A 13,825-nucleotide genomic window follows, 5' to 3' on the forward strand; every position below is an offset into this window, starting at 1 on the left:
TTGCTATATTATATTTAATAAATCTACATTTATGTACATACATGCATGTACACATCTATGCTAACAAGTGTGTACAGATATGTTTATATGCCTAAGTATGTATGTATTTTCCAGGTATTCAGCTGGGCACACAAGGACAGTAAACTCTCCTTCCTGCTGGTCTTAGAGACACAGAAGAGCCAATAAATCAGCTATCTATTCTTGTGGCACCAAAAAACATTCTATTCCAAAATGAGAGGCTCCCTCGCTATCAGTCAGCCCTCAAGCCCAAGCACACTCCAGCTTCATTCCCATTTCCTTGGCTTCTGCCTCTTTTTCTGACAGGGAGATGTTCTCTGCCTCATCTCATCTTATCTTAGCACATAGAGAGGGAGTGTAGTTTGGTGAAAAGAGCTCGACTTGGAAGGAAGATACCATGAAGCTGGTAGCTTTGTGACCACAAATGAATCTCTAGACTTCTACAAGCTTCTATTTCTCTCCCCACTCAATTGTTGGAAGGAAAGTTTCTTATAAAATTTTAAAGCATTAAGGAAATGGAAATTATTTTTCCCTTCCCTCTGTCTTCAAGGCTCTGCTCAGGTTGTGCCAGTTTATAGTAATGCTTTAGTGCTCCCAAGATCCATGACTCCCTGCACTGTGCAGACTAAAGCCAACACACACCCTCTCCTCCTGTGCAAGTCCCTGAGGTCCTTTACTGGCTCCCCATGGGGGTTCCCTTTTGACAGATTTGAATTAAGTGTGGATTGTGAATGTCTTCAGGTTCTCCAGCTTTGAACTCTAACCAGGGTGCTAATCCAAACAGAGTTCATCTGGCCTGTAGTATTATTATTAATATTAATCTCATTATTACTGAAGTAGTTGTGGTTTTGGTTACTGTCTCCTTGAGTAGAGACCAACAGGATCTTCTTTCATATATCCCACAAGATTCAGCACAGGCCTGGACATACAGTAGGATTTCAATACATATTTGTTTGATTTACTGATTGATAATCACATACATCAGTGAGGAATGGTCACCTATACCAAGTTTCAGAAAACATGTAGCTGTGGCTCAGAGCATGATCAGACTTCTTCAGCAAGAAGTTCGATCATATCAAACTACAAACCCATGTTGACTTTGGATGGAATCCTGATTTCATAATTAGTGAGAGAAGAGGAAAGAAAAAGTCAGAGAATGGGGGGAGGGGAGTAGGGAAAGAAAAAGAAAAAGAAAATAAATGAGCCCCCCACCTTGCAAAGGATCCTGGGATCCTGGATTAAGACTTTAGCAGTCATCTAATCCAACCTCCTTTACCAATGAGGAAACTGAAGCCCAGAAAGGTCAAGTGACTTTACCAGAAGTAGATTATGTTTTCATATCCTTTTTCAAATATTAGTCAGCAAAGAAAGGGATTTATTCCTTACAGCTGCCCCCATCGCTTTCCTCCCCATAAATTGCCACTCACTCATTTGAGGTCTTCTCTTTCAATACAAGCTTCTTGATCATTGTGGTCCATGGGCCACAAAGGTGGCTCTAAAGGTCTACCTTCCCCACCAGAACTTGTCCTCAAGCTGGAGGATTCCCCTATATATGATACTGTCTACAATGAGCCAGTTGCTAATCATAGTTAGGGAACTGAAAATTCATATTGAAGTTGGAGAGAAAATCAGGCCACAAGAGCCTATGTGCAAGGGAGAATCCCAAAGAATACTTTGGTTTTTGTACACAGTTTTGTATACAGTTATTATTGTTAACTGTTTCCCTCCATCCTATTCCCTTCCCCATGATATTTACTCTATTTTCTATCTTCTTTCAACCTATCCCTCCTCAAAAGTGATTTGCTTCTGACTGCCCCCTCCCCCAATCTGCCCTCCCTTCTTTTACACCTCCCTCCTTATTCCCTTCCCTTCCTACTTTCCTGCAGGGTTAGATAGATTATAAGAGATACCGTGAGACAGAGAGAGACAGAGTATAAGGCTCATTCACTGCCCATTTTAGATAGATTATTCCAACCAATTGGATGTGTATGGTAATCTCTCCTGGAGCCAACTCTGATGTGAATAAGGTCTTTGAGACTATTCTGATGAGTGTAAGGTTCATTTACTACCCTGTTCCTCCCCCATCTCCCCCCCCCAATTCCTGTTTCTTTCATGTGGGATTTCACACCATTCTACCTCTCCCCCTCCCCTTCCCCAGTGCATTCCTCTCACCTTCAGTTTTACCCTAAAGATGTCATCATGGGGCAGCTAGGTGACACAATGGACAAAGCATCCACCCTGGATCCAGGAGGACCCAAGCCAAAATCTGGCCTCAGAAACAAGACACTCAACCAACTGCACAACCCCAGGCATGTCACCCAACTCCAACCACTCCACCAAAGAATACTTTGTGAAGCCCATGGGCAGAACTTAACTTTGTTGCAGAATACCATTTACCTTCCCTTATTCTCCGGGTCTTTAAATAGCCTGAGGTTTTAGTATGCCTGTGTCTTAGACACCAGCCTATCATTAACTATCTAGGATAATTAGCCATACCAATAAGACCAGCCATAGGCTATATTCCCACTCACTTGTACTGGTCTATATAGCACATATAAAAGCCTAGACCTTGTCAGCAGGAAGTCCTGTAATTTACATTAACTGAACATGATAATGCTTCCATAGAGCTATGATCTCATCATGGTGGGTACTCTGGCTCTCATTTGACAAATGAGCCAAAAAACTATCAAAGAGGGGGCTAGTGGAAGAGCCATCCAATAGCCATGCCATAATAGACCAATTTATAAAGGGGGGACCCTCCTCTATAACCTCCCGGTTGTGTTTTTAGGTACCATCAACTATGCCTTCTTCCCAGATAATAGAAACTCTCTAAAATTCTAAAACATTGTTGCCTCATAAATTTCCTTCTATCCATCTGACCCATCCTCTGTTTCTTTTGCTGTGAGAAAAATGATTATTAATAATCAATGACTTGGAAAGATTCAGCTTTCCCCCTTTTTCCTTTATCCTCATTTGAAGACCTCAGGATCTGAAAGTTGAGCTAACTTTCTCCTCATTTCAGACCCTGCCCAGGTGGAGCAGCCATTGTGTTCTGCTCAGGCTTGGGTGAGGCATAAATTCTTTGAATAGAATGCCCAATGTCCCTCCTCTCCTTACCACCCCCCCAAAGGAGGACTTTTAAGTGTATAACATAATCAAAGTTCAGGCCCAGCCTCTCATTGTAATATTCATTCCCTCATTTATTGTTGACCAATCAGAGTTGATTGCCACCCTTGGGAACACTCCTCTTCCAAAAGGACACATAAACTGAGAGACCAACACCATGATTGTCTTTGGTCTAAGAAAAAGATGACCAAATGACCATGCCTTTATTAAAATGTTGGCATTATTAATAAAATTATTAAATTACCCAGAAATTATGTCTCTTGAACCTTTTTAAATGTCACAGCTGGTTCATCATTCATTTCCTGCCTCATAAGCATGGGTGTCCCCAAGGACTCTGAGCCTTTTCCTCTTCTCTAAATACCTCCACTCTTCCTGATCTTAACAGCTCCCATGGACTCAATAATCACCCTTCCACAGATGAATTGATAATCCATATATACAACTACAATCTGACATCACCAGCTATCTGCTAGAAATCATCACCTATATGGCCCATTGACAATTCAAACTCCACACAACCAAAATAGAACTTATTCTCTTTCCTGGCAAACCTCCCCATCTTCCTAAATTCCCTATTTCTTTTGAGGGCATCACTAGCTTTGCAGTTACCCACAATTTAGTGTCATTCTCATGTTTCTTTGCTCTATCATCCCTCTCCCCCCCCCTCTGCCTCCCACTCAAATATATTGCAAGGTCATTGATTCTGTCTCTACATTTCACATAACAGACCAAATGAGGTAATATTTGTAAAGCATTTAGCAGGTACCTAATAAATCCTTGTTCCCTCCCTTTCCCCTTCACTGGCATGGCTGCCATCCAAACTCAGCTTCTCGTAATCTCTCCCCTGGACTATTGCAATAGTCTCTTAATTGTTCAAAGCCCTTCATAATCTAGACCCCACTTATCTTTCCAACCAGCCTTGTTCCTTCCTCAAATTCCACAGTCCTGACAAAAGGGATTTTTCACTAACTGAAGCCTCATACATAGCATTTCATTTCTCCATGCCTTTATTTTAGACTACTTCATACTTGGAATATACTCCATCCTCACCTTCCAGTCTCAGAATTTTTAGTTTCCTTCAAAGCTCAATCCAAGTGCCATCTTATTGTGACAATTAAAAGCTTGAGAGACATGATTTCTGCATAATTTGATCATTTTATTAATAAGGCCAGCAGGTTATTAATAAAAAGATGGTCATCTGGTCTCTTAGAGCAAAGGCAATCATGGCAGCTGACTCACAGTTCATATAACCTTCCAAACAGGAGGTGGTTCATCAAACAGCAACAAGATCTAACTGGTTAACATAATTAGAGATGGGCTATATATGTATACCTTTTTCAATGGGGGGGGCCTAGAGTGACCCCCAGACAGAGAAGCCTTGCTATCTAAACAAAAGGATCTATCTCCACCCATCTTCAGTAGAACACAATGAGCCTCCCTGACCTAGATTAAATTCCTTACATGGTTGAGTGCAAATCTAAGATGGAGATAGTTAATGCGATCTCATTCAGAAATGTCCTCCAGGAAAAAGAGACTTTTTTAAAATGAGGAATTTAGAAAAAGGGGAGAGGCTTGAATCTCCCTAAGATGTTGGTTATTAATAATCATTTCTCACATTATACAACAAACTGCCTTTCTTGCTCTTTCTCCCAAAATCTTCACCTATTTGTATGTATATATGTGTGTGTGTCTATGTGTCTGTGTGTCTGTGTTTTCTCCCCTAGATAACCTCCTCAGAAGCAGAGACTCATTCTAACTTCTGTATGTCCAGCACCTAAGTAGGTGCCTAGCACATAATAGCACAACAAATACTTGATTATGGATCTATCGATTGGTTGGTTGATTGCATAGGCATTATAATCATTAGAAGACCTTTGTAACTCGCTGAAGAGTAACAGCTGGAGAAGCATGTGGTGGAAAGAGTGCTGGCCTTTAGGGCAGCTAGGTGGCACAGTGGATAAAGCACCAGCCCTAGATTCAGGAAGACCTGAGTTCACATCTGGCCTCAGACAGTTGGCACTTACTACCTGTGTGACCCTGGGCAAGTCACTTAACCCTCACTGCCCTGAAAAAAAAAAGAATGAAGACTTTGGAGTCAAAGGACATGGGTTCAAATCCTGGTTCTGTTGTCTAAGTGCTTTGGGACAAGTCATGCACCCTCTCTAGGTATATGTAAAATAAGAGGGTTGCACTCTTTGAGTCTCTTTGAGACTCTTTCCAGAGCTCTAAATTCTATGATTGTCTGAAGCGTGTTATAGGCCACTATGGGCCAAGTTATAGGAAGCAAGGGAAGTTCTCTTCTCAGTTGACTGGGCTGGTCTCCAAGAGCATTGCACAAGGGGGCTGAGTATTCAGAGGCTCAAATCACTGCTCCTACCCTCCCAGGAAAGGACCTATTATATATGATTGTCTTGCCATCACCTCCAGGAACTCTTCTGTCTTTAGAGATGAATACAGGTTCAAAGGGGAATAGGTAGAGGAGAGAACAGTAAAGGGCTGTGAGAATTAAAGGAGACAGAAACAAAAAGAACAGTAAATGCACACTGAGCTTTGGACATGATACCTCTTTTCCACACTTCTCCAAGTGCCCCCTGAGGGTTTAGTGTCCACTGTGATATCCCTGATGGCAAGTGCCACTGTCTACTGCCCAACAACTAGGAGTGTAACTGGTGAATTTTTAACAACTGACTTCCCCCAAAAAATGCACAATGCACTTTTAAATTTAATCTGCATTATTAACACTTCCTTAAGTTTACACAATCAATAGAACAAGAAATCAATCCCTGATTTATATATAGTGTTTACTGATTGCTGAGGTACAAATGTTCATACTGAAAATTAACAAATGGCTCTTGCTAGCCAGTTCAAGTTGGCTCCAGAACATTCCTACCAAAAACTGTCTCCTAGAAGAACTGTTTTCCTTACAACTTTGGTAAGACACTTAACCCAGTAACAAAATTGAAAGGAACAGTACATTATATTTAGCTGATATGGACATTAGAAATGAATGTGAGAAAGTTTCTCATGAAAAAATGGAAATGTGGGCTTAGTACAGTTAGGGCAAGGCTTCTTAACTTTTCTAATTTCATGGATCACCTTTGGCAGGCTGGTGGAGCCTCTGGAACCCTTCTCAGATTAATATGTTTAATGTATAAAATAAAATACATAGGAATACAATAGAAACAAGTTACACTGAATTATAGTTCTAAAATATTTATAAAGACAAGGTCAAAGACCCCAGAGGAAGAAGCAATGAGTTAGGAGAATCCAGCACTGGTTGAATGACCAGACCCCAAGTAGATATTAATAATCCAATAACAATTTGAAAGGTCTCCCACAGAGTGCCCCAGGGAACTATGTTTAATTTTTTTCTATGAAAATGACTTTTTAACTGAAACATAGAACTTTACACATACATACATATATATAATATCCCAGTTCAATTTGATATTATTAGATGAATTGGCTCTTAGGGCTAACAATTATTTTGCTTAATAAGATGAAATTCTAGCCTATAAAGATCTTCTGGAATATTATTATCCAGAATATTACCTATTCATCACAATTTCATATCACTGTCAATGGTATCTACACCTTCATTCATCTCCATTAACCCTCTTAATTCTAGTGTCTTCCCTCTTTTAATGATTTTCTTTTTATCCTGTATATAGCTTGCTTGTACCTACTCATTTTCTTGTTGCCTCCTCCATTAGATTGTAAGCTCCTTGAGGGCAAAGATTGTCTTTTGCTTCTTTTTGTATTCCCAGTGCTTAGTATAGTGCCGAGTATATAATTTTTGTTTGTTGTTGTTGTTGTTGTTCACTCATTTTTAGTCATGTCCAATTCTGTGACCCCATTTGGGGTTTTCTTGGCAAAGATACTGGAGTGGTTTGCCATTTCCTTCTCTAGCTCATTTGACAGATGAAGAACTGGGGTAAACAGGGTTAAATGACTTGCCCAGGGTCACACGGCTAGTAAGGGTGTGAATCTGGGTTTGAACTCAGAGAGAGGAGCCTTCTTCACTCCAGGGCCAGCACTCTATCCACTGAGCCACCTAGCTGCCCTGTCTGGCACATAGTCAGTGCTTAATAAATGCTTGTTGACTGACTGTGACTGACTCTAATGATTCCCTATTTGTAAGGAAAAAGTTTAATGTTACAAAGAAACAGAGAAAGATCTGTTACTTATGAAGTACTAGAGAAATGTGTGTGAAGAAACATAGTTTCAAGGGCACAAAAAAGAGAGACTACAATGTTGAGAACTCCAAGGCTACAAAGCATTATGGTATGTCAACTAATGTGCAAGTGACTGTTTTATTTCTAAAGAGTAAAACTAAGAAAATGAGAAATCATATAAACATTTGGAGACTGAGACACTATTGAAAAGGGAATGCCAGTTTGAGGAGAAATATTGGGAGTTATGACTTTTTTGAATAAAAGGCAAGTCACTGAGAGTCAGGAGGTTGTCACTTAATCCACTGAACAGCATTAGGAAGAGAAGGGCATGAAAACATGGCAGAATCATAGATTTAGAGTGAGTAAAGACCTCAAAGGTCATTGAGTCTAACACCCTCCCCTTACAGATGAGCAAACTGAAGCCTAGTGACTTGCCCATGGTCACACGGCTAATAAGTATGTGAAGAAAGATTTGAACTCATCTCCCTTTCGTATCCTCAATATCAGCATTCTATCCACTACAGCTGCCAATGAAACAGAGCAGGAAATTTTGTGTTTACAAATACCCTCCACCAGGACCACAGCCCCAGCTTCCCTGTGGCAACTGAGCAGAACCAGCCTCTGTCCTGTGAATGGCTGGGGTGGAACAGAGTAGGCTAGAGACAGGTGAATCAGAAATTAAAGAGAAGTGTTATTTTCAAAGTGAGGAAAGTGGCTTACAAGCAAGGACATGTGTGCTGGGGACTGCCCCTAGCGGAGAGGTCCCAAGGCAGTATGGGGAGATCTTAATACTTATGCTAGTGGCTGTGCAGTGAGCTGTAGCCTTGCATGAGGGTGCAGCAAGAATGGGACAAGCTCGATTTCCAAGTTTATCCAATGCTTGTCCAGCTCAGAGTACACCTAGTGAATTATGTGATTTATCAGAAGGTGATCACAAAGTTTTGCTGTTTTGCCAAGCTCAGGGCGCAATTTGTCCATTGGACCTTAGCTCTGGAAAACAGGAGGAGTACTAATATTTTGTCACCTGAGACTCACTTGCTCATGTCACCCTCAGGAGAAACACACAGCCTTAGGAGATGCCCCTACTCTGGAAAGGGTCTCCAGCCTCCTTTCCAATGACCCAAGGAGAAGAGGCTCAGATGCCCCTGTCCAAAACCTCCCTACCACCAGTCCTAATCTCACTACCTAGGGCCAATGGCAAATGGGGCAGGGGCGGGGGGGACTTCTTTAAAGTCAATGGACAGGGGGCAGCTAGGTGGCACAGTGGATAAAACACTGGCCTTCGATTTGGAGGACCTGAGTTCAAATCCGACCTCAGACACTTGACACTTACTAGCTGTGTGACCCTGGGCAAGTCACTTGACCCTCATTGTCTTGCAAAAACAAAATAAATAAATAAGGTCAATGGACAATACCATAGCCCAAATCCCAGAGATCCAAGGGAATCAAACCAGACTTGAGGAACCCATTTATTCATCCCTTCTAGGGTCCTCAACCTTCATACAAATAGGTCTCAGATGGAAAAGAAAGTCTCTATGAAAACTCTGACTCTTACACCTTCCATTTCCTGACCAACAGAAGGTTGGCCATGCCCAATGCTCGCCCTCCTTTTGTTGCAGTATGGAATAGTTGTCATATGACAAAACCCACATTCAGTTTAGTAGGAGCAAGGAAAGAAATGAAGCAGTGTGTGGTGAGGGCAAGAAGCTGGGGAACAGTCATTATCACATAGGCTGGGGGTGGGGAGAAAGCAGGCACTAAGCCTTAGTTTCCCTGAAGTGCTGAGAACAATTCCCCACCTCATTACATCACGTCTGTCAAACTATTCATCCACCTGGGAGAATCCACCATGTGCCCACCCGTGGATTGGACTACAGAGCAAGAGATGCATGAGAATCACAGATTTCAGGGCTAGAAGGAACTACCGGAACTATCCAGTCCAACTCTAAGTCTTACCTCAATGACAATAATAGCTAACATTTATGTATCTCTAAGGTTTGCAAAACACTTTACATATATTGATTGTCTCACTTGATCATCTCATCAACCCTGTGAAATAGGTGTTTTTTAATCCCCATTTTACAATTGAGGAAACTGAGATTCCAGTTACATTGCCTAAGAAATCTCAGTTACAATCCTCATAAGCCTTGACTGTGTCTTAGAAAGATTTCACTCAGTTTCCTCATCTGAAATGATGGGGACGGGGGGGGGGGGCAGAGAATAACATTTATCTCCCAGGGTTGTTGCAAAGATCAAATGAGATAGTATTTGTAAAGCACTATTTAAATATTAGATAATAAATTGTCTTCTGTTGTGTTACTTTAATTATATGACATGATATGATATGATATTAATCTGGCTAATTGTTGTTCCTGCAATAGTTTATTTAATAAATACTAAATAACATCCTGTGGTGGTGATACGTATACCACTTAGAGCTATATGTTATCATTTGGCTTGAGAATATAAAAGGATAGAACCTACTATAATTAGAGGACAGTTTTCAATATGCTACAATTTCTCTCTGACAGAGGAAGAGAAGTTGTTCCAAACTTTTTTTTTGTTTCATGAACTCCTTTCACCTAAAAAAAAAATGTATATTCTACCACTAATATTCTTGCATATTTATTCATTGTTGTTAAGTCTTGTCCAACTTTTCTTGACCCATTTTGGGGTTTTCTTAGCAAAGATATGGGAGTGGTTTGTCCACTGGTTCAGACAAAGGAACTCTAAAAGTATTCCTCATCTCCCCACTCCCTACAGACATAGATCCATGAATACTCATATACATGCTCATACACCAACACACACATACACACAAACTACACACACACAAAATCATATTTTGTGACTTAACTGAAACATCAGTGGCAGATGGCTGCCGGTTTACCAGCACAAGAAGACATTGGTTGCCATCTGGTGGGAGATAATGAGAATTACAGGAAGGAGGTGGGACATGGGACATAATTCAATTAAAAGACAACTGGAATGTGTCCATAGGAAGAAAGTATGGAGAAACCCCATAAGAATGTTGCAATGACTAAGAGTGACTGAGATGATACTGGCCTCTTAACAAACTAGGAAATCCATTGGTGGGTACTGTTATTTCCCAGAGTCTCTGATCTGAGTAAATAAATCTGCTCATAGTGCAAACTTCTGAGCCTGTGGGTATAACTGGGTGACCACTACATACTTGGACTGTATTAGAATAGAAGCATTAGAAGAATGGAACAAAGACTGGAATGAATATATTTTCCCAGAGTCTTGAAAACCTAATCAAAAAAGGCTTTAACTGAAAAAAAGGAAGTTCTCATATCTATCAACTATACTAGGTTCTAGATAAAGTAATTGCAAAAAATAATAATAAAATAAAGTAATTACAATGTGGGAAGAAGAGCAGTAGGTTCACACAAGAAAAAATCCAAGAAAAGAGAACTATTTCCATGATGATCATACTAATAGGAAAGTAAACAGCTTTGAAAGACTACAGAAGTGATTTGGCATTGAGCAACCATGACTTCAGAAGACGACTGATGACATCTGCTACACACCACTGGGCATGTGATGGCCATCCACGTTTAAGCATGACTAACACAGTGAATGGTTTGGCTTGATCGTGTTTACTCATCGACACAAGGGAGGACTTCTACTGGGTGGAATGAAGGAGGGGGAAGGTGAGAAGGGGTAAGTTAATGGGCAATGATGGAGATTGGGGGAAAAAAAGGAAGAAAAGAACATCGCTAAAGCATTAAGATACCCAGAAAAGGGGCAGCTAGGTGGCAAAGTGGATAAAGCACCGGCCCTGGATTCAGAAGGACCTGAGGTCAAATACAGACTGGGCAAGTCACTTAATCCTCATTGCCCCACCCCACCCCCAATAAAAAGATACACAGACAAAAACAAAAAGTTCAAAGTGGGACAAAGACAAACAATAATTTTGCTATTACTGGGTTAAAAACAAAATGTATGTGATAGTTCATAGTTTCACATACACATAGTCACAGGATCAGAGAGTTAGAACTGGGATGGAAGTGAGAGGTTAAGTCCAATGCCCTCCTTTTACAGATCCTCTTTTTGGTTCTATACATACTGAAATGTTGATGGTGATTATTATATTCATAATGAAAGGGGAAATTTAAAGGGGGAAAATTTTTAAGTATAGATGCTTGCAGAGTGAAAAGAAGGTAGTGAAACAAAATCTCGGGTTTAGGATGAGAGAAAAATTAGGAATTTCATTCATTTCTCCATATGAGACAATACTGTAAATAGGTCATGTCAAACACAAAAACAGGGTATTAAAGTATGCTTAAAGTCATCAGACAATTTTTATTTTATGTTATTTTTGGAGGCAGTTGGGATTAAGTGATTTGCCCAGTGTCCCATAGCTAGTAAGTGTCTGAGGCTCGATTTGAACTCAGGTCCTCCTGTCTCCAGGGCCAGTACACTATCCACTGTACCACCTAACTGCCCCCAAAACAATTTTTTTATTTGTGTACACTACCCAGGCATGGTAGTCCATTTCTATAATCCCAGCTATTTAGAAGAAGAGGCTGGTGGAGGACTTGGGTTCCGTTTTGAGCTTCAGTAGGACAGTTAGGTGGCACAGTGGATAGAGCACTGGGGCTGGAGTGAGAAAGGCTCATCTTCATGAATTTAAATCTGGCCTCAGACACTTACTAGCTGTGTGACCCTAGACAGATCACTTTATACTGTTTGCCTCAGCTTTAGCTGATTGGATGTCTGTAGTAAGTCCAGAGTATAATATGGTGAGTCTCCATGAACAGAGGACCACAGGATGCCTAAGGAGTGGCAAACCATCCAAGGTCAGAAAAATTGATTGGGTTAAAGCTTCAGTGCCAATCAGTATTGGGGTTTGACCCATGAATGACCATTACACCTCCTGCCTGGAGGAGTAAGATAGGGTGATCCAATTTCAGAAAACAACAATAACAATAATAACAATAACTACATATACACCACATAGCATAGGTTCTAACTTCTCAAAAGCAAAGTTATGTGATTTGCAAAAAAAAAAAGGCATTTAGTATAACACAATAATAGTAGGAGATTTTAATACTTCTAAGAGATGAAAAAATCCAGCAGACAGACAAAAAAGGAAATACAGAGTTAAAGTTGAAAAAATATAAACTGACCTGCAGTATTTTCTGAACGGAAAGTTTAAAACAGTCCATATTTCTAAGCATTCTAACGATGCTGTCACAAAATAGGATTATCTACTAGGCTATAAGGAAATCATAATCATCCCATGAGGCATCCTCCAGATTCTATGCCTTCCTCTTGAAATGATCTCCTATTTATTTAGCATATATCTGTTGTAAAAACTGTTATATGTCCATGTTGTTCCCAGGAGACTGTAAGTTCCTTAAAGGCAGAGGCTGAGGGACAGCTAGGTAGCACAGTGGATAGAGCACTGACCCTGGAGTCAGAAGGACCTGAGTTCAACAGCCTCAGACACTTCCTAGCTGTGTGACCCTGAGCAAGTCACTTAAACCTAATTGCCAAAAAAAAGGCAGAGGCTGTTTCATTTCTGTCTTTGTATCTTCAGTGTCTAGCACAACGCCTGGTGTGGAGCAGACAATTAATAAATACTTGTTAATTGATTGAGGCAAATTTTAAACAGCAGAAGTAATAAACACATACCTTAAAGAAAACAATGAAATAAAATTGTAACGTAGGATGTATAAAAAAGTACCTCACTATAAACTAAGTAATGACACCCTCAGATAATGAGGAGGTTGAAGAAGGAGTTGTAGGAGCAACAAAAAAATTACATTAAAGAGAATGATAATAATGAGAAAACAACTACTTGACAAATGGATAGAGCTCTGGTCCTGGAACCAGAAGACATGAAATCAAATGCTGCCCCAGATGCTTACTACTCTAGGCAAGTCACTTAACTTCTGTCTGCCTCAGTTTCTTCATCTGTAAAATGAGGATAATGATGGTACCTACTTCACAGGGCTGTTGTGAAGAAAAATTAAGATAATATCTGCAAAGTAATTTTTGTTGCTTAATAATAATTTTATATATAATTAATGCATAACTATATAACATAATTATATGATATATAATATGTAGTATAAAATTTATCATAGTAATGACAACATTGTTATCATTACACACAGCTAAAGCCATCTTCAGAGGAAAATCCAAAACAAACTTATCTAAATAAAATAGAAAAAGAGAAGATCAGTAAACAACATGAAATTTTCAAAAGACTAGCAAATGAAGAAATTAACACTTTAATACAAAAAAAAATCCTGAAAATCTTGGGAAACATAAAGAAACTTGAGAGTACAAAAACTATAGAAATAATAACAAAACCAGGAAGAGGTTTTTATTTTCTAAAATACTAAAAAAATCAATTCAGAAATAGCCTGAACAAGGAAAAGAAAGAAAATCAAACTACCAAAATGAAAAGAGAAATTCACAAAAGAGGAAAAACCGAGTTATCAGAAACTATCATACACAAATATAACCTCATT

At 39.8% G+C, this 13,825-nt stretch overlaps 1 protein-coding gene across 1 annotated transcript in view; it reads left to right on the forward strand.

The window, feature by feature from the left end:
• Positions 1-13,825, forward strand: part of LOC122739621 (major histocompatibility complex class I-related gene protein-like) — a 42,759-nt gene that overhangs the window by 1,268 nt on the left and 27,666 nt on the right. The gene's annotated exons all lie outside the window — the stretch shown is intronic.

The sequence above is a fragment of the Dromiciops gliroides genome, chromosome 2, assembly GCF_019393635.1.
Source record: "Dromiciops gliroides isolate mDroGli1 chromosome 2, mDroGli1.pri, whole genome shotgun sequence".
In the NCBI taxonomy this organism is placed as follows: domain Eukaryota; kingdom Metazoa; phylum Chordata; class Mammalia; order Microbiotheria; family Microbiotheriidae; genus Dromiciops; species Dromiciops gliroides.